We start from the raw sequence: 19,133 nt of genomic DNA, 5'->3' as shown, positions 1-19,133 counted from the left end.
CCCAATGATACGGATTAGGAACGGTGAGTAAGGAGTTCGAATATCACCCGTTGAGAAGTAATACTGTAATATTTAACCCTTTTGGTATATGTATTATGGTTGGGATCAAGTTTGGTATATTTTTGCTGGTATTTTTACCAACTATGTGTATATATATAGTCCCCGGTGGAGTAATTGTAATATTTTCGCCTTTATTTAAACTTCTGAATGAAGAAAAAATACCAAAATTTGTTGGCCGGAGGATGCGATCGGTTGATTATTTAATATTGGAGTATTGCTTTAATTTGATTTAATATTCCGAGGGAAAAATACTAAAAAATATAACAAAAAATTGGTGGACGGAGGATGCTATGCATGCAGTGGAGTGCAGGGATTCTTCTCGTTTAAATAAAATAAATTTTAAGGAGTAAATACCAAATTCCGAAAAAATACTAAAAAGTTTGATGGTAACTAAAACACAATGACCAAAAAATTTTCACGTCGGTTGGTGTAATTTTATTTTTATTATTTTTGACCGGATGGCCGACGGAAAACTTTAATTAGTCGGAACGGGATGGGGGAGTTAAAAAATTATATGTGACTGTATGTAGATATGTGTATATATGTAGATATTTGTATGTATGTAGATATTTGTATGGATGTAGATATGTGTATGTATGTAGATATTTGTATATATGTAGATATTTGTATGGATGTAGATATTTATATGTATGTAGATATTTGCATGTATGTATATATTTGCATGTATGTAATTTTCGCCGGTTTTAAATTTATTAAATAATTATTGCCGGGGGGGTATGTGTTGTTGTGGAAGTTATTGATTTATTGTGTGTGGACTGTATTTGGAAAAACGAAAAAATATGTGCAAGTATTTTAGCGGCTGCGGATATACAGTGAGAAAAATCTTGAAAAGTTTTGGGGGCCTGAATTGGCGGAACACTAGAAATTTACCGAGTGCGGAATGGTAATACGAGTGTTAACAGGCCACTGGTTGGTTGGCACACACGCAAGCAGATTGGGCGCGCCCCGAAACGATTTCTGCAGAAGCTGCAGGGACGAGGAGGAAGAGCAAACGGTGGAACACCTGTTCTGTTCCTGCCCGGCCCTGAGCAGATCTAGACTGTACCCCTTAGGGAATCCCTTCATGAGCAGTCTATCTGAACTGGCGAACATAAGCCTAAAACGAATAATAAAATTCATTAAAGCAACCGGATGGGAATTATGCTAAGCCAGCTGCAATAAAGGCAGCAGATTTTTAGGAAAGGGGATACAGATCCACGCGGTACCACAATGGACCTTTTAAGGACTAAGTGTGTCAATGATTTGGCAGCCGCTCTAACCTAACCTAACCTAACCTAAAGCCGTAAGGCAACCTTGGATGGTACGTTGGAGCTCACGGATAGCTGACCCAGATTCCTGATTAACGGACTGCACATTGAAAAGTATTTTTAATTGGCTATTTACTAACAACCGCTTGTTTTCGAAACGCTCAGTTAGGTTAGCCCAAGCTGAGCGAAAGCCGTCGTTAGTAAGGGGGGAGTTCGACACTATCGTGTGTGCATCGCCGCTTGTTTTGGCATTTAGGTGAAACAATTTTTCGACTGGCGTCAGCCTTGGATTGTTTATATAAATGGCCGTAAACAGATCCCTAAAGGTCGGCCACCGCAGATAATCTCCTGTGAAAACCTCGGTATCGCACGGAGGCAGCCGACATCCAGAGGCAATGTAAGTCTGGGTAGGAACAGCTTGAACTTGGGGAGCCTGGGCTATCATATCCGCGATCTGAGCCCCACATCTCTCGTAAACGGAATAGCAGTAGCCGTAATTAGCCTTGAGAACTGGCAAACTATCAGCTGCACTGTCTGCGGCTTCTGCTATGCACCCGGTGCATTCATCGTTTTCTGCCTTGATGCGGTCGCATAACGCGCGTATTTCTTCGCGGCAGATGTTCAGCATGGACAGAGTAGGAGGGATCGGCGAAGGAGTGTTTGCTCTGGATTCAAACTCACTCAGCCGATCTGAGACCTCAGTAAATTAGCTTAGAGCGATTTGGGAAGGTGTTAGTGCCATTTTGACGTTTGCACAGGTGACCCTTTTTCGGGGCGACGAGGTCTTGGCAGTTTGTTCGGGTGTGGGCGGATCTACGGATATGCCTGGGACTACGGCAAGAGGAATAGACAACTTGTTGTTATCACTTCACTTTTTTGGGTCAGAATCTGCTCGCCTTTGTTTATGTCGGATAAATAGGAAACCTGGCCCACTTGTTGAACAGTGGAACGAGGTGTCGACAAGAAAAAGTAGTGGATCGGAGAAATAGAAATTGGATGCAAGTACCGACCTGGTTACTTTGTTGAATTAAACCCAATGATACGGATTTGGAACGGTGAGTAAGGAGTTCGAATATCACTTGTTGAGAAGTAATACTGTAATATTTAACCCTTTTGGTATATGTATTATGGTTGGGATCAAGTTTGGTATATTTTTGCTGGTATTTTTTGCGTTTGGATAAATTGAGGGGGAGAAATACCAACTATGTGTATATATATAGTCCCCGGTGGAGTAATTGTAATATTTTCGCCTTTATTTAAACTTCTGAATGAAGAAAAAATACCAAAATTTGTTGGCCAGAGGATGCGATCGGTTGATTATTTAATATTGGAGTATTGCTTTAATTTGATTTAATATTCCGAGGGACAAATACTAAAAAATATAACAAAAAATTGGTGGACGGAGGATGCTATGCATGCAGTGGAGTGCAGGGATTCTTCTCGTTTAAATAAAATAAATTTTAAGGAGTAAATACCAAATACCGAAAAAATACTAAAAAGTTTGATGGTAACTAAAACACAATGACCAAAACATTTTCACGTCGGTTGGTGTAATTTTATTTTTATTATTTTTGACCGGATGGCCGACGGAAAACTTTAATTAGTCGGAACGGGATGGGGGAGTTAAAAAATTATATGTGACTGTATGTAGATATGTGTATATATGTAGATATTTGTATGTATGTAGATATTTGTATGGATGTAGATATGTGTATGTATGTAGATATTTGTATATATGTAGATATTTGTATGGATGTAGATATTTATATGTATGTAGATATTTGCATGTATGTATATATTTGCATGTATGTAATTTTCGCCGGTTTTAAATTTATTAAATAATTATTGCCGGCGGGGTATGTGTTGTTGTGGAAGTTATCGATTTATTGTGTGTGGACTGTATTTGGAAAAACGAAAAAATATGTGCAAGTATTTTAGCGGCTGCGGATATACAGTGAGAAAAATCTTGAAAAGTTTTGGGGGCCTGAATTGGCGGAACACTAGAAATTTAATAATTCTCACTGTATGCTTGGCTTATATTTCCACAATATTTTTTCTAAGCTTGGCATTTTTTCTCGATTTTGTATATGTGTATGTAAGTATGGATGAGCGGCCAAATGCAATTAAAAAAAGGAGTCGGAAAAAATTGGCAATATGGCCGCACGTAGCAAAAGGAAAATCGAAAAATTTTTAATTGCCGTTGTCGGATTTAATCGGACTAGGATTTTGGACAAATCGTACAGAAAGTCAAACGAATTATATTTACGAGTGGCTGACTGCAGACCGGCAATTAATAAGACGAAAAGCTTTACTTATCTTATCCGGCTCGAAGGACCAAAATGTTCGCCTGGGGGTAGCGGGGTACCGTGGTGGCGCTGATGGAATGTAGGCGGGGGTGCGACCGCCGTTTATTCACTTTTAACTCCAGAATCGAACTAATTTAGTCTAAGCTCCGCTCTGCGCTCCAAAGCGCAGCGGAGACTTCATGGAGGGAGCTAGGAACAGCGCAAGAGAGCGGGAGCGCGAAAGAGCGGGAGAGCGGTAGAGCGGTGCAGTTGGATAGCGGGGCCAGTCCAGATTCGCCGGACAGTGGGCCTGAACAGGCTCTGTATCTGTTGCAAACTTTCCGACATGCAAGAATTTCTTGCTCAGAAAGACATGAACATCTTCGGCATTATGAGCCACTCCAACAACAAGTTTATTGGGCTTGTTGTTGGTCCTTCTCTTCTTATTTCGAACTTGTATGAAATTTCTTCTCTCAATATTCAGAGCTTCATTAAAAGGGTCAACGACCACGGAAGACGTAGCAGCAGCAGCCGCATATGACTGGGAAGCTGCAGTTACGTTAGTAGGCCTCGATAGACGAAGTTTGAGATTTACATTTAGATTTTGAATCAATGCATCATCTTTAGGAGGGAACGCCTCCAAAAATGTATTATAAAGGCCCTGATATAAGCGCTCCTATGGGCCAATGTACCATCGGTATTGCACTCGGAACAGCGGGGAACTTTTGTGTGTCTGCTCACTACGAGATTCTTGCGGATGGCTCAGAAGATTATGTGTTCGTCCCACCAAATTTATATGACGTGACTGCCCCATAGATCAGAGAGGAAAGACAGGGTTCGAATGCTAACAGTGGATCTTATTCTCGTGCTACTATTACAGCGGGGGAGTGGCTTGGCTGGTCTCGGTATCTCCTCGCGCTGGTTTCACTGGCGGCTGATGTTCCTCGTCCTGGCTTGTCGACGCGTTGACTCGACGACCGCTGGCTCCTGTGTCTCCTGATGCTCGTAGTGACCCGCCTCTGCTCGCTCGCCGACGCATTCCCTCGGGGTCGCATGTCTCGCAGAGAGATAGGCCTTGCGGGTTTAGGAAGGCGTCACCGTTCTCAAACTAGGGTGAACAGGCCTTGCTCTCCAGGGCGAAGCCTTTCGAAACAATAAACGCCTGACCCTTGCTCTGTCCCGGAGGGTCCCACTAGGTTCTCGTTCGCGCGGACAGTCAAGGCTAACGCCAGGAAGCTGCCTAGCAGTTCACTTTGCTTTAGGCCTAGCGCAGACGAGCGGTTCACCCGGCTTCATCCCATTGATTGACGTCCGCGACGTTCCTGCGCTTCCCAATGAGTGGTAATTGCAGCGCTCTCCAACGACTCTTGAAACCACTAATCCATGGACCGCTCGTCCATCGCGTCAGGTCCTGCTTGGTCGGGCAAGGTACACTGGGTCTCAGACAACTTTCTCCCCGAGCACACGGTTCCTCGTCGCACGACTCTATTGTTTGACTTTGACAGACCTGCCGGAAGATGCGCCAGGAGGTTGAAACAAAGTTGGAAACAAATCGCCTTTTCTTAGTCATGTGATGCTTTTCGGACCTCAGCTACCTGTGTCTCAATTCGAAGATTCCTGATGTCCCAATCCCGAACGTCTCGAGGTAGCGGTCTTGCTCCTTGTAGGCTTCCCACGGCGCTGCTTTCGACGACTGGATCTGTTGTTGCTGACTTGCTGCTGGTTGACTTGGTACTTCGACTTCTACAATCCACTTATATAGGGCTCCTGGTACCGTTAGTCCTCGGCTTCTGCGTACGGCACCACTTCAGGGTCCAAAATCCGCGGATTTACCGTTCGACCTTACCAAGCGCGGCAATCTACCGTTAACTCTTCGCTCTTTCTCTCTAAGCTCTCTTTCCTCGTACTCTCTAAACTCTCTCAAATTCTCTTAACTCTCTCGAACCGAATTCACCAAACTCTCTGTCACTGTATTCCCCCATCTCCCTTTTTCCGCGGTTCCGTTTCTACGCGTATTCGCTGCGTATCCAGCAGCTGGCAGACCTCCGTACAGTCGATCTTCGCTTCTTTTTGTGCAGATTTTTTTAACTGTATTGTACCCAACGATGGCCATTATTGTCCAGTGAAAATCGACCGCCTACAAATCGAGGCGCCCCCTTCCCTAGGCAATGGTGATGCAGCGAAATTCCTCTATTCTGGTGAGTATTCTCGCATTTATTTTGCTTTCCTTCACATTCTGGGCCTCTCTTTCGGTGGGCTTGTGGCAGAGCGCAGAGAGGACCTAGATTTCCTTCGCTTGGCAATACCGTTCGCCCTTAGCACTAGGAAAGTACCAAAACACCCACACGTTTTTTTATTTTATTTATTTTGGCTTTAACTCTTCCTAACGCTACACGTACAAGAATACTTATAAAGTAGTGCGCTAGTCACAATTTAATTTACTTCATGAACATAATAAAAATTTCTTAACTATATATTTATAATACAAGACATTAAAGCTATGACATTTGACATATGAAACATTGAATTCTTAAGGACTAAGTTTTGTTTTAAATTATATACTGTTTTGAAGATGAGTGTGTAATTTCGCTTTGAATTGCGTGGCAGACTTAATTTTTTTAATGGATATGGTAGTTTATTCCAAGAACGTACAGCACAGATAAAAAAGTGTTTCTCAGTATAGGCATGTTCTGCTTTTTGACAAATTATATTGTTTGTTCTGTTGAAAGCGCTAATTTTAGTTTGCTTAAGAGATATTTTGGCTCGTAAGTTGTTACTACTTTGTGCAACAGTACTAGTGTTTTGTACTCGATCCAGACTTTAGGCGGCATACCAAAAATTTTAAATGTTGCATTAGGGATTCGATCTGTGCCGTTGCGATTAAATATATATCCCGCTACATTGTTAAAGGCTACAAGGAGTTTATGCTGGCTAGTAGCATCACAATTTCCAAAGACTTATACTCCATAGAATATTAGTGGTGTCAGCTTAGTTTTCGCAAAAAGCATTTTTAAATTTATTAATTAGAAGGTTTTCGTGTCGTTAAGTTGTCTAAGTATTCCATACTTTTTCCCAATCGTACAATTTACGCGATTACTCTAGGGTAGAGTGGAATTTATTGCAAACTCCAAGTTGCTCGCTCTGCCTACTTAGTTTGATTGTTGACCATTTAAGCAAAGTTTTTCCAGATGACTTGTGTTAAAACGTCGGATATGTATTACAATGCAATTTGATTTGAGGGGGTTTAAGGATAACCTATTTCGCTCCGCCCATTTGCAAGCCATGTCTAATTTACTGTTACAGGCACGAACACATTCATTAATTTGGCTAACAGGACAGCTTACATATAGTTGGACGTCGTCGGCATACATGTGCATGTCACATTTTGTTAGAATATTTTGAAAATCATTAACATAAAGACTGAACAAAAGAGGTCCAAGAATGGACCCCTACGGTACACCACGTTTTACGGAATAGATGATTTAGATGATTGTGTAGCTACTAGTTGTGATCGGTTAAATAAGTATGATTTCATAAAACTTGTTGCAGAGGTTGAAAACATATAAAGACGACTTAGTTTAGTAAAAAGAATTTCGTGGTTTACCATGTCAAAAGCCTTACTAAAATCTAATAGCGTCAATAAAGTAATATTGCATTTATCAATTTGTTGTGCAACTGTTGTGTAACTTCTGTTCTTCCGAAAACCGGACTGTTTTTCTGATAAATTATTGTGTGCATCCATAAAACTCACAATTTGGTTAGCAATTAACCACTCAAGAAGTTTTGACAAAAAAGGCACGTTTCCTGGTATGCGCTCAACCTCTCATTGTCTCTTTGCAGGTTTCTGAATACCCCTTTCCTTTTCTTTTCTCCAGCAGCGTACCCACGTCCTCAATCAACATCTTTTGCTTCGTGCTTTTCGGGAATTAATTTTGTTGGATTCCTCCTGCGCGCTTCAGACCTCGTGATCCTGGTGCTCATTTTGACCTCTCGATTTTTAATGTCCGACCGTCGCAGGGCTCCCCTTACACGAAACCTCGGTTGCGCACCTTCCTCTTTGCTTGTCTCCGTTATGTCCTTCCCTGGGGCACTTGCTCTCTTACGGTACAACTCTCTTTGCTGAGCCGTCTTCCCTTTTCCTTCGTATAACACAAAAACGTTGTACTCCGTGAGATCATAGTGGCACTCTGAATGCTGTGGTTCGTTGCTTCCCTGAGTTTCCTAACTGACTTGCTTATGAAACCCAAATTTTGACCAACCTTGGTGAGTATCCCTGGAGATTGCCCTTGGAGGGTATCCTTCGGGGCATTCCCGGGCGGTATCCGTGGAGGTATGCTTGCCTGTCCTAGCATGGTACCCTTGAGGTAGCCTTAATGGTATCCTTTGGCATTCATTGGGGTATCATTGGGGTATCCTTAAGGTATCCTTAGAGTATCCTTCGGGTATCCTTAGGGTATTTCTAGGGTATCTTTCAAGCATCATTTTATGTTTGAATGATATCCTTTTGCTACTGTCTTTGTCCTTGACTCTGGCGAACGCCCGACGCTGAATCCTGTTGCCTTGAGGTCTATTGTTACCCTTATCCTTGTGCTGTTATCGTAGGTGTCCTTTCCGCCTAGCGTAATCGCGGATGACTCTGGCGAATGCGCGACGCTGAATCCCGTTGCCTTGCGGTCTGGTTCATCATTCATCCTTATCCATATCCTTGTGCCCTATCCTAACGATTGTCCTTTCCGCGTGGCGTATGGATGACTCTCGCTTCGGGTCTACTCACAATCCTGCTACCTCGCAGTCTGGATCAATGTGAAATCCTAGTGTATATCTTTCCTGTCTCGCTTCCTCATGACGCTTAATCCTTCCGCTTGTAGCTGTTGTTAGTCCTCTGATGTGTCTGCCGTCTGCTCGTTTTGTTGTTGCTTAAGCTCGACAACGTGAACGGTCCGTTCTTTCTTTTAATGTGTGTGGCGTATTTTGCAGATCATCGGAGAGACGATGTGCCCGTATTCACTCCTAGCATAATCTCCGGCCACTTCTCGTCCCAGTTTCTTTGGTCCTTTCCTGCGAATTGCACAATCAAAGTCTTGACCGTTCTGTCAGATTCTCTTGTGTGGTGTCAGATTCTCTTGTGGTGTGTAGTGCGCGGTGAATTGTTGTCTGATACCCATCCCAGCTGCATTCCGTTGTCCGTTATGACCACCTTCGGGACCCGTACCTTGCGATTATGCGCCCCTAAACACCTTCTTGAGCGACTCGGTTGTCGCACTGCGCAGGGGCACCAGTCCCGTCCATTTCGAAAATCTGTTGATCAGGACCAGCAGCATTTGGTTGACTTGCTTAGATCTTGGTAGGGGTCCGACGAAGTCTGCACATGGTTCTTTCCTCAACACTGTTTCCGGTAGCGACTTTTGTAAGCACATCTTCTTTGACGCGACGTCTTCACTGCCTGCTCGATGTAGCATGTTTCTGTACAGTGTCTCACCTTCCATCACATAGTCCAGGTACTTCTGCGGTTGGGTCCTTATATTCACCCTAATGAAGCTGTTATCGCCGTTGCCTCCTTTAATCCTCGTAGCGTCTCTGGTAGTGGTTGTCTTGATAATGCGTCGGCCACCACGTTAAGCTGACCCTTTCTGTACGCTATCTCAAAGTCGTACTGCTGTACACTTCAGAGCCATGTGGTCGGTTACTACCTTAAAGTGGTACGCTTTCAGATATGGCTTGAGCTTTCGGATCGCCCAGACAATCGCCAAGCTCTCCATCTCTGTTGTTAAATAGTTATTTTCCGCACCGTACAGTGTTCGGCTCGTATAGGAGATTACTTTTTCGACCTTTTCGGTGTCCTCGGTCTACTGAAGTCCGGACATGCTAGCACCGGGTCTGCCACAAGTCTTGCCTTTACTTCCTCAAACGCCATCGTGCTCTGGTGTCCACTCCCACTTGCTGCCTTTCCGTAGCAGGTCATTCAGGGGCTTGACAATTGTAGAAAAATTTGGTACAAATCGGCGGTACAGCAACGCTACTCCCAGGTATTGCCGGAGTTCTTTGTCGGTCGAAAGTGGTTCCAGTTCAGCGATGGTGGCTACTTTTTCCGGATCTGTTCCTGTTCCTTCGTTGGCTTTATTCCGGCAGTGCCTTTCTCATGTCTTTTAATCTGCCATCCATGGCGACATTAGGTTTCTGTGCGAAGTTCTCCTTCTTGAGGCGGTAAATCAACTTCTCTCACTGTTGGGACAATCACGTTGGGCGCCAGATGTAACGAACTGATTTTGTGTGTCTGCTCGCTACGAGATTCTTGCGGCTAGCTTAGAAGATTATGTGTTAGTCCCACCAAATTTATATGATGTGACTGCCCCGTAGATCAGAAAGGAAACACAGGGTTCGAATGCTAACAGTGGATCTTATTCTCGTGCTAGTATTACAGCGGGGGAGTGGCTTGGCTGGTCTCGTTATCTCCTCGCGCTGGTTCCACTGGCGGCTGATGCTCCGACCGCTGGCTCCTGTGTCTCGGGATGCTCGTAGTGACCCGCCTCCGCTCGCTCGCTGACGTGTTGCTTCGTGGTCCCTGTTCGCGCCTTGGACTCGCAGAGAGATCGGCCTTGCGAGTTAGGGAGGCGTCACCGTTCTCAGACTAGGGTGAACCGGCTTCATGACAACGCCTTTTAAAACCAGAATTCGATCGACCGCTCGTCTCTCGCGCCAGGTCCTGCTTGGTCGGGCAAGGTGCACTAAGTCTTAGACAACTTTGCCCCCTCGTCGCAGGACTCTATATTTTGGCTCTGACACCCCTGCCGGGCGATACGCCAGGGGGTCGAAACAAAGATGGAAACAAATCGCCTTGACTTAGCCGTGTCTCAATTCGGCGATGCCTTAATCCCGAACGTCTCGACGTAGAGATCTTGCTCCTTGTAGGCTTTCCACGGCACTGCTTTCGACGACTGAATCTGTTGTTGCTGACTTTCTGCTGGTTGACTTGGTATTTCGACTTTTACAATTCACTGATCGTGGCAGATTGAATCCTTGTGATCGATTGATCTGGCTTCCAGAGCAGGACCCACTTATATAGGGCTCCTGGTACCGTTAGTCCTTCGGCATCGTACTCTCTAAACTCTCTCGAACTAAATTCTCTCTCTTTTGAACCGAATTCTCCTTACTCTCTCCAACCGAATTCTCCAAACTCTGTCGCACTGTATTCTCAAAACTATATTTTCCCGCAGTGCCGTTACTACGCATATTCGCTGCGTATCCAGCAGCTGGCAGGCCTCCGTAAAGTCGATCCTCGCGTCAGGCCAAAGTCGGAGTCAACGGAGCTCACACCCAAAACCAGGACACCAGCGGGTGAAGCATTAACCAGACCAACGAAACGACAGACGACGAAAACCGAAGGAAACAGTAGGGTACTAATGTAAAATACATGTCACCGAAGAAAGGGGAAAGAAGCAGCCGAATCTCAACGGAAGTCACCAAAAGACGAGATGAGTAAGACTAGGAATCTACGCAAAATGGCGGCGACGGAAACAAGAGCGCAGGCCACAGAGAGAGGGGCGGTCTCTAAGAGAAGCTCGAGGGAAATAGCGGCAACGGCCAAAAGGGAATCCCCAAAACCAAGGCTACACGGATGGAAGGGAGACGGGGGACCGGGCAAGCCGAAACGAATAAAGAAACTAAACGATCTACGACGAGCACACGCGTCACAAGGGTAGAGACGAGAACGCAAGCTGCGCTCCAGCGACGTTCTAAAAGAGGCGTATCAGCTGAAAGCCCGGAAAAAGAATGAGTAGTAGGTAAGGGAGGCCACGGTAATCCCATGGGTTCCCCCTTCCCCGGATACTGGATAGATGAAGCCATAGGTTCATCTTGGTACATGACCGTGGTTGTGGCCAAAAACCGGTGGAGAGCAGAAGAGAGAAGACCACACGGTGACGGTGGACCCCAAGCCAGAGGGAGCGCCGTGGTTCGAGGTCCATAAGGAAGAATGATCGCCAGGTTTAGTAAAGGAGCCCGTCGCTCAAGAGGGGAGGAATTCGGTGCGCACTGCTCCAGCAGGGCACTCTTAAGGTCCGGGTGAGGTTGGTGGCATCTGGAATCCGGGTGTCGACCAAACAATAAGTGTTTCAAAATAAATTCTCTAAAAGTAAAACACAAAACACTTGCACTAAGACGGGCAAAGGTCACAAACGCGCAAAAACAAAGAAAATAATTACACGACAGGAGCGGGATATACATATTTAAAGTTAGAAAATTAAAAAAAAACGCAAGAGGGAAGTTGAATCTGAAACAAGCTAAGAACATTTAATACTCACGCATACAGAGAAGTGGGCGAGGGGTAGCTGCGGGAAAGGGGGCACTCTCCCGTCAGTCGAATAAGGGCTTTCTGTCAGGTCATCTCTTTGCGTCTCCGGCATCCATTTGGTAGCCAGTCCGAGAGCAGTTCAAGGACGTAAGGCTGAAAGAGAAAAAACGATCAGAGAAGGGGGAAACGTGGAAATATAAAGAGAAAACTTACCGGCGCGAAAATTTCACCTCGTCAACACACGCATATGGAAGGGGGCGTCTCGATAGGCGGTCGATTGGCACTAGACGGTACTGTCGATCGATGGACCCGAAAATACTGGAAATATCGGCATATGGAAGGTTACACTGGGAGCTATCGCGCCGATCGGGTGGCAAAGCTGCCTTACAGAGTATCGATAGCACGCAACCGATCGGAAAGCTCTAGTGTGACCATCGAAACTAAAGAACACGACGACAAAACCGCGAGTACCGAGGGAATACGAGGGTGGTCCGATAAGTACTTAGCCTAAAAAAGAAAAACGAAAATTTTGGAAAAGTGGCGATTTATTTCTCAACATAATCTCCTTTTAGCTCGTTACACTGGACCCAGCGATGCTCCAACTTCTTTAACGCGTCTGAAAATACGTTTTCTCTAGGTCTGCAAAATAGGCTTCTGTAGCGGCGACGACCTCCTCATTCGACGCAAATTTCTGTCCAGAAAGTGACTTTTTCAAGTTTGGAAACAATAAGAAGTCACACGGGGCCAAATCTGGAGAATATGGTGGATGCGGAGCAGTTCGTAGCCCAATTCGACCAATTTGGCCTTGGCGAGGGCGGAAGTGTGAGCCGTTGCGATGTCATGATGGAAGAGCACTTTTTTCTTCGCCAAAAGGGGGCCGTTTTTTCTGCAATTCGGCGGCGAATCGGCCCAATAATTTGGCATAGTACAGCCCTGTGACCATTTTGCCCTTGTCAATCAAAAAAAACGGTAACCATCACCTATCCGGCCAATGGGACAGTCTTCGCCTTCTTCGGTGCAGGTTCGCTGTCCGGAGTGAGCAAACGCGGCACCCATTGCGCCGACACCTTTTTCATGAACAAAATTTCATGCAGGATATGACCCACTCGGTCTTTTGACATGCCTACTGTATCAGCTATCTCGCGTATCTTCAATCGGTGGTCTGCCAATACGAGATGGTGGATTTTTGTCACGTTATCCTCCGTGGTAGCCGATTTCGGGGCACCTGGGCGTGGCTCATTAAAAACCAACGTGCGGCCACTTTGAAACTCGTTAAACCAATTTTTGACGGTCGCCATCGAAGGAGAAGAGTTACCGTACGCAGCATCCAAGCCCTCTTTGATTTCGCTGCGCGATTTCCCTTCCAAGAACAAGAATCGAATGACAGACCGACATTGCTCTTTCTCCATTTATCTAAAATCCGCGGACACGTCCGATTCCACACGCAGTCAAAACAAAACTACGAGCCTGATTCGGCTGAAATTTCGACAGTAGCCGTCTACGAGAATTTACTACAGACAGTAAATTTGTCTTGCGATAGTGACGCCATCGGGCGGTGAGGCTAAGTACTTATCGGACTGCCCTCGCAACTCCGATCGGGGATGAGATAGAGTTTTTAGAAATGAATTTTGACAAATGACATCCAAAAAACTTGAGATTCATTTAAGAAGACCACATAGAAACACTAATAGGTCAAATTTCAAAACTAGAAGCCAGTGATTTATAGAATCAAACGATTCACTTAAATCTGTGTAAGCCATGTCAGTCAGACATAATGGCCATCTGACTCTAGAAAGCGTTAAGACCTAATTGATTTTGCCGTGACAATGTTTATCTAACGCAATATCATAAAGGCCAGATATATCATCGGACCACTCGCGTGCCTTAATATGCTTAATCAAAGCCCTGAAATAACCGAACCCTCTCAAGCTTACCTTGCACAGACTTACTGGCTCAAATACAAAAAGTACGTAGGTTCACACATTGAACTAAAACCACACTTTAAACAGATCATTACAAATAAGAGACGCTTGCGACGAGCTTGGCAAGCCAGCAGATCGCTGCACTCAAAAACACTCCTAAAATCAGCTTCTTTAAAACTAATCAGGATCCTAAAGCTAGAAGAAGAAATTGCATAACGGTTGTACATCGAGGAGCAATCGCAAACCATCCAAAAAATATCCCTTGTGAGGGCCCATTCAAATCTAAGCTCTCCGATAGAAACAGTCACCCCCACTAGAACATCTTTTGGAAACTGGACTCGATACGGTGACGACAGAGCCGAGACATTCGCTTCATTTGTTCTTCCGTCTACTGATTGACTAGAGTAAACTTTATATTGGCCAGACGAGGTTGTAAAAGTCATCAGGAATCAACTGAAACCGAAAAGGCTCCCGGAGGTGATTTTACAACACCAAAAATGATCATCGAACTTTCTATCTGTGCTATTTCATTTGTAAACTCTTTAATAGTATCACAAAACTCGGCTATTACCTAACAAAATGCCAAACGTCAATCCTTACAATGGTACCGAAAGTTCAGCATGGTAAAGGCCAATAAGCTTACTATCTTGTCTGTCAAAACTGTTCGAAGAAAATCTAAGAGCACAAAATAATTTTCCAGCACATCAATTTGGCTTTCGGGAGAGTCATGGAACTATCGAGCAAGTCAACCGAGTAACATCAGGAATCCGTACTGCACTCGAACATCGCGAACATTTCAGTGATATATTTTTCGATGTAAAAAAATATCTTATATACATCTGCTTTCCCTACAAACGAGCGGCTAACTACATCTACATTCGCGGACGACGCCGCAATTCTAAGTCGATCGAGATGAAGCAACAGCTCAAAAAGCTGATAATCTTGTAATAGTTGAGAAATGGCTATCAGACTGAAGGATTAAAATAAAAAACAGGCGTCCTACTACACAAAGATTACTCTTCACCCCAATCATATGGCAAGGGACTTATCTCGGGCTTACAACTAAACCCGTCTTCGATGAAACGATCTTCAGCCCAGCATTAGTTATTATGGCCTTCCTTTAAATCAGTGTCCGTCAACATGACTTGTAGATAGGTAATTATTGACTTAAGATTTGATAGACCTACTGCTAGTCGAATAAATAAAGAGCACGTTTTTATTTAATTTAGTCGAACCCGATGACTTATGCTTTAGGAAAAAACGCCTATATATGCTTTATGGATTAACAGATATCGGTGTCGTGATTTTTCATGTTAATTCTATGCTACATGAACACGCAATCAGTGGTTCAATGCCCAGCCTTATAGCTTTGCACAATGTAGCTAAAATCGATATTGCAATTTTTAGTGGGCTCTTGTTTGCCCAGTTTTGAGAGATGTAGAATTCAAATGCCTTCTTCCTTAGGCAGGTTATACCGAGAAGGACATAAGCTGAAACTTGGACATTTCCTTAAAAATATCTTAGCAATATCTCTTTTCACGATAGGCTCCTTGGTCCTCGACCAACAACGAATTCCTCACAACCGCTGACTTGAGTCATTGCAGTGCAAATGCATATCCTTCCCAGAAAAAAATACCGAAACGCCAAGAACACCTAGACTCCTATAAAATACTAAATATAAATACTGAATTGGTTATGTGTGTGCGATCACTATTTCTGCTGAAGCGAAAATATAGCGGCTCCAGCTCATGTCTCTCTTCCATGTGCTTTTCTTAGGGAAGAAGAAAAAGTTGTATTGGAATTTTGTCGGAGAAGCGGAACCACCCTCTGTGTGAACACACAATTAGACTTGAGGTTTTAAGTTTACCCAGTGTAAATACTTTTTTGCAGTACTCGGATTATATTCTCACTTGATAGGTAACCCGGCGTGGTGAGACAAAGATTTGATGGTGTCATTTTAGCAAATGTACTTATTATAGAAGAAAAAGTCGCGTAAAGGGAATTGTGGCCCTGATCCTAAAAGTCCTCTGTCTGAACAGTGTATAAGGCTAAGCCCTAATATCCCCTTCACATAGAGTCCATCCGTTCGAAGCGGTTGGGATTTTTGACATATGTGAAACTCCGATTCCCACAGGGCACCTCCACCATGTACCATCCGATAACAGCTGATCTGAAAACCTGTAGCTTATCAAACCAAACCTGTTGCTTTATTTTCAAATGTGAAACTCCGATTCCCACAGACCATATCCACCATCCGTTAACGGCTGATAGAGCTAATCTAACCAAAACTGTCGGTTCTTTGCCTTCCATTTTTGATTGTTTCCTGTCTACATTGCTTACGTTTTTGTAGTGAATGCATAAACTTCCGCTGTCAAGAAGAAGAGCTCAGAGTTGCACTGAAAAAAAAAGCCAAAATAACGCATAAAAGATGGATTTCGGATTTTTTTGGAGCGGCAAAACCTTATGGACCATCCGTTCAACGGATGGTAGATGATGAGTAGAATGACGCTAGAAGGCCTAGTTCTCAGATCGGCCAATAGCGTCTTCCCACAGATATCCATTCATCACCTACATTTGGCTTGGGAACATCGTGCAATAGCGAGGAGCACGAAAATATGTCCATGTGTACATGGAGATGGCCCATTCCTTAACCGAAGCTGGGTTGGATGTGTCCTACAAAGATGTCCTGAGAAAAATTTAAGTCCTGACCAAAAAGTACAGGTAAATTACACGCGCGCAACAACATATTATAAGTCCACTCCACGATACCATTCTTTGCAAGCAGGATTACGAGTTGCTCCACTCATTCCTAGGCGCATACTGCATCCACAACATGGAGCAGAGTACCATGGGGAACGAGAACATATCCTTATATTTGTGGCTTAAAATTAACTAAAAAAAATGTATTTATTGCAGATACTAGGAAATTCTCTGTGGAGGTCTTAGATGTGGGCCCCTATGACAGGGAAGCATCCATCTGCAGCGGAAGTCAACGGTCAGGCAGCACTTCGCCCCCTAATAAGCGCGCAAAGGTGGACCACAAGGCCGAGCTTGTGAAGATAGCTCTGGAAAGGCTGGAGGAGCAGCGAGCGCAGACGAAAATCATGTCAGGGATGGCGGACAGCCAAGCTGAGCTCCAATCGGATTTGTTGGCTGTTGAGAAAATCAACGAATTGGTAAAACAATGAATAAATAGGGTAATTTAAAATACAAAATGTGAATGAAGTAAACAAAAAACAAACATTTTTATATCTAATTAACTTTATTTGTTACCATTTAGACAACATTGGGCAATATCTGCTCTTGATTTCTCTGCAGGCTGCCTAAAATCTGCAGACAGAAAGCACACTTCGTGGCATTTGCACTTTTGCAGAAAAAATTCTTTCGTACAGCTCCAATTCGTCGTCATTCCACTCCTCCTAATTGGTTGCCAATAAAGCATAGTACTCACATCGACGAAAATAATCAATTATCGCAAAATTGCACATTTTCTTACAGTACTTTAAACAAGAAAAGGAGCTTACTTCTGCAAGCTGAAGGTTATAAATCCATTATCATAAAACCATATCATGCAATTAAAATTTAAGAATTTAAGAATATATGTATTTTAAGAATATTTTGAAGACAATTTATTTTCTGTGTCCAACTCCGTAGGGAATTCAAGCGGTCATGCCCGAAAAATGCACCCTCAAAATTGATGTACTGAATTAAAAAGTTTTAGTAATATCGAATGCTTATCAGCTCTCATTGCCGTATAATTTCTCCAATATTGCTTTTTAAATTGTGTTTTAGTACTTCGATGTCGGATTTAGTTGACAGATCTTTATAACCTTCAAGAGGGTATAATGACTTCACTCAGAAGTTGGCAACGCAGTGAAGGAGATCAGAAAACTATGTCCTATAACATTCATAGGAATAATTGAAAACCTATTTTAAGAAAGGGTTTATAAGTTAAAGCTCTGGTTTTAATTATCATATTATCATCTACTCCTAGGAATACAATTTTTGTGTTATTTCAATGTTTGTTTTGTTTTAATGTTTTTAAAAATCGGACGACTATATATATTGCTACTACAGGAACGATTTTATCATAATTGGGAAAATAGTAGGACAAAAATATATCTTTATTAGTTTGTCATGTTGTTTTCTACTCCGGCTAAAAGCATTTCTTTGTTTTTTTTCAGAGCTAATATATGATGGACGTTGATGCACTACGAGCAGTACAAACAAGTGGTCCAACGACACCAAGCACGTGCTTGTTACGCGCGGGGCCCTTTTGTAATTTTGGTCAAAAAATGCAAGTTCGCGAGAAAGATACAAAAAACAAAAAAAAACGGGACACAAATGAAAATAAAAGAAGCAACTAAGAATGAAGCAAATGAGTTGAAATATTAGTTTTTAATACCGGGATAGAAGTTAAAGTACAAACTAAATTAAATTATTTACAAGTGTAGGTAAATTAAGCAATAGTAATCTACTCTGATAAGAAGGTAGCCTTACGTTTTGATCCCAGTTCAAACTACGAAGGGCAAAAAGAATTTTTTTGTACCGACTCAAAACGGTCAATATGCACTTGATATTGCGGACTCCAAACCGAAGAACAGTATTCCAAAATAGGACGGACAAGGGTAAATAACAATTTGGTTGAATAAGGGTCATCAAATTCTTTTGACCAACGCTTTCTAAACCCAAGAACACTCATGGCTTTGTTGACAGTGGACATTATGTGGCAGTCAAATTTAAGTTTTGGGTCCAGAAGAACACCTAAATCATTAACTGAACATATACGGTCGAGTGGCGTATTTTGAAGAGAGTAAAGCCTAGTACTCAGATCGGCTAAGAGTTTAACTAGTCGAAAAATCGTATTCTTTGTAGTGTGACCTAAGTTTTCAAAGTTCACCAGCAATGCATGTGGCATGGTTTTACTGTCAAAAACCAAAAACAAATCAATTGGAGCAATTTAAAAAGGAAGAGTCTGCTGGTGCACAAATAAATTAAAATAAAAACAAGAAAAAACGAAATAGTCGAGTGCCTCGACTATCAGATACCCGTTACTCAGCTAATGGGGCCAAAGGGAAATGGAGATATGCAAGCAGCAAAACCACATTGAAATGCGCCACCTACCGGCGGTAGACAGATTTAAGCGTTATGGGCGTTAGAGTGGGCGTGGCCAATCTATAGGTATTGACGGGACCAATACATTTCAGGTAAAATTTTTGATCTAGCTTGAAAATTGTGGTCGCCACAGGTTTGGGAGGTTTGTGGGCGTTAGAGTCGGCGTGGCAAACTTTTTTTTTGGTCAATCGGT

At 43.3% G+C, this 19,133-nt stretch overlaps 1 long non-coding RNA gene across 1 annotated transcript; it reads left to right on the top strand.

Moving 5' to 3' along the window:
• Nucleotides 1–15,963: 15,963 nt before the first annotated feature.
• On the top strand, nucleotides 15,964–16,875 carry LOC139353213 (uncharacterized). Its single transcript, XR_011604388.1, has 3 exons — nucleotides 15,964–16,115; nucleotides 16,176–16,546; nucleotides 16,742–16,875. It is a non-coding gene; the product is annotated as an uncharacterized lncRNA (long non-coding RNA).
• The last annotated feature ends 2,258 nt before the right edge of the window (nucleotides 16,876–19,133 follow it).

Source organism: Drosophila suzukii, chromosome 3, assembly GCF_043229965.1.
Source record: "Drosophila suzukii chromosome 3, CBGP_Dsuzu_IsoJpt1.0, whole genome shotgun sequence".
NCBI lineage: Eukaryota > Metazoa > Arthropoda > Insecta > Diptera > Drosophilidae > Drosophila > Drosophila suzukii.
Note: the sequence above shows the minus strand (reverse complement) of the source record. Positions and strands in the feature narration are given on the sequence as shown.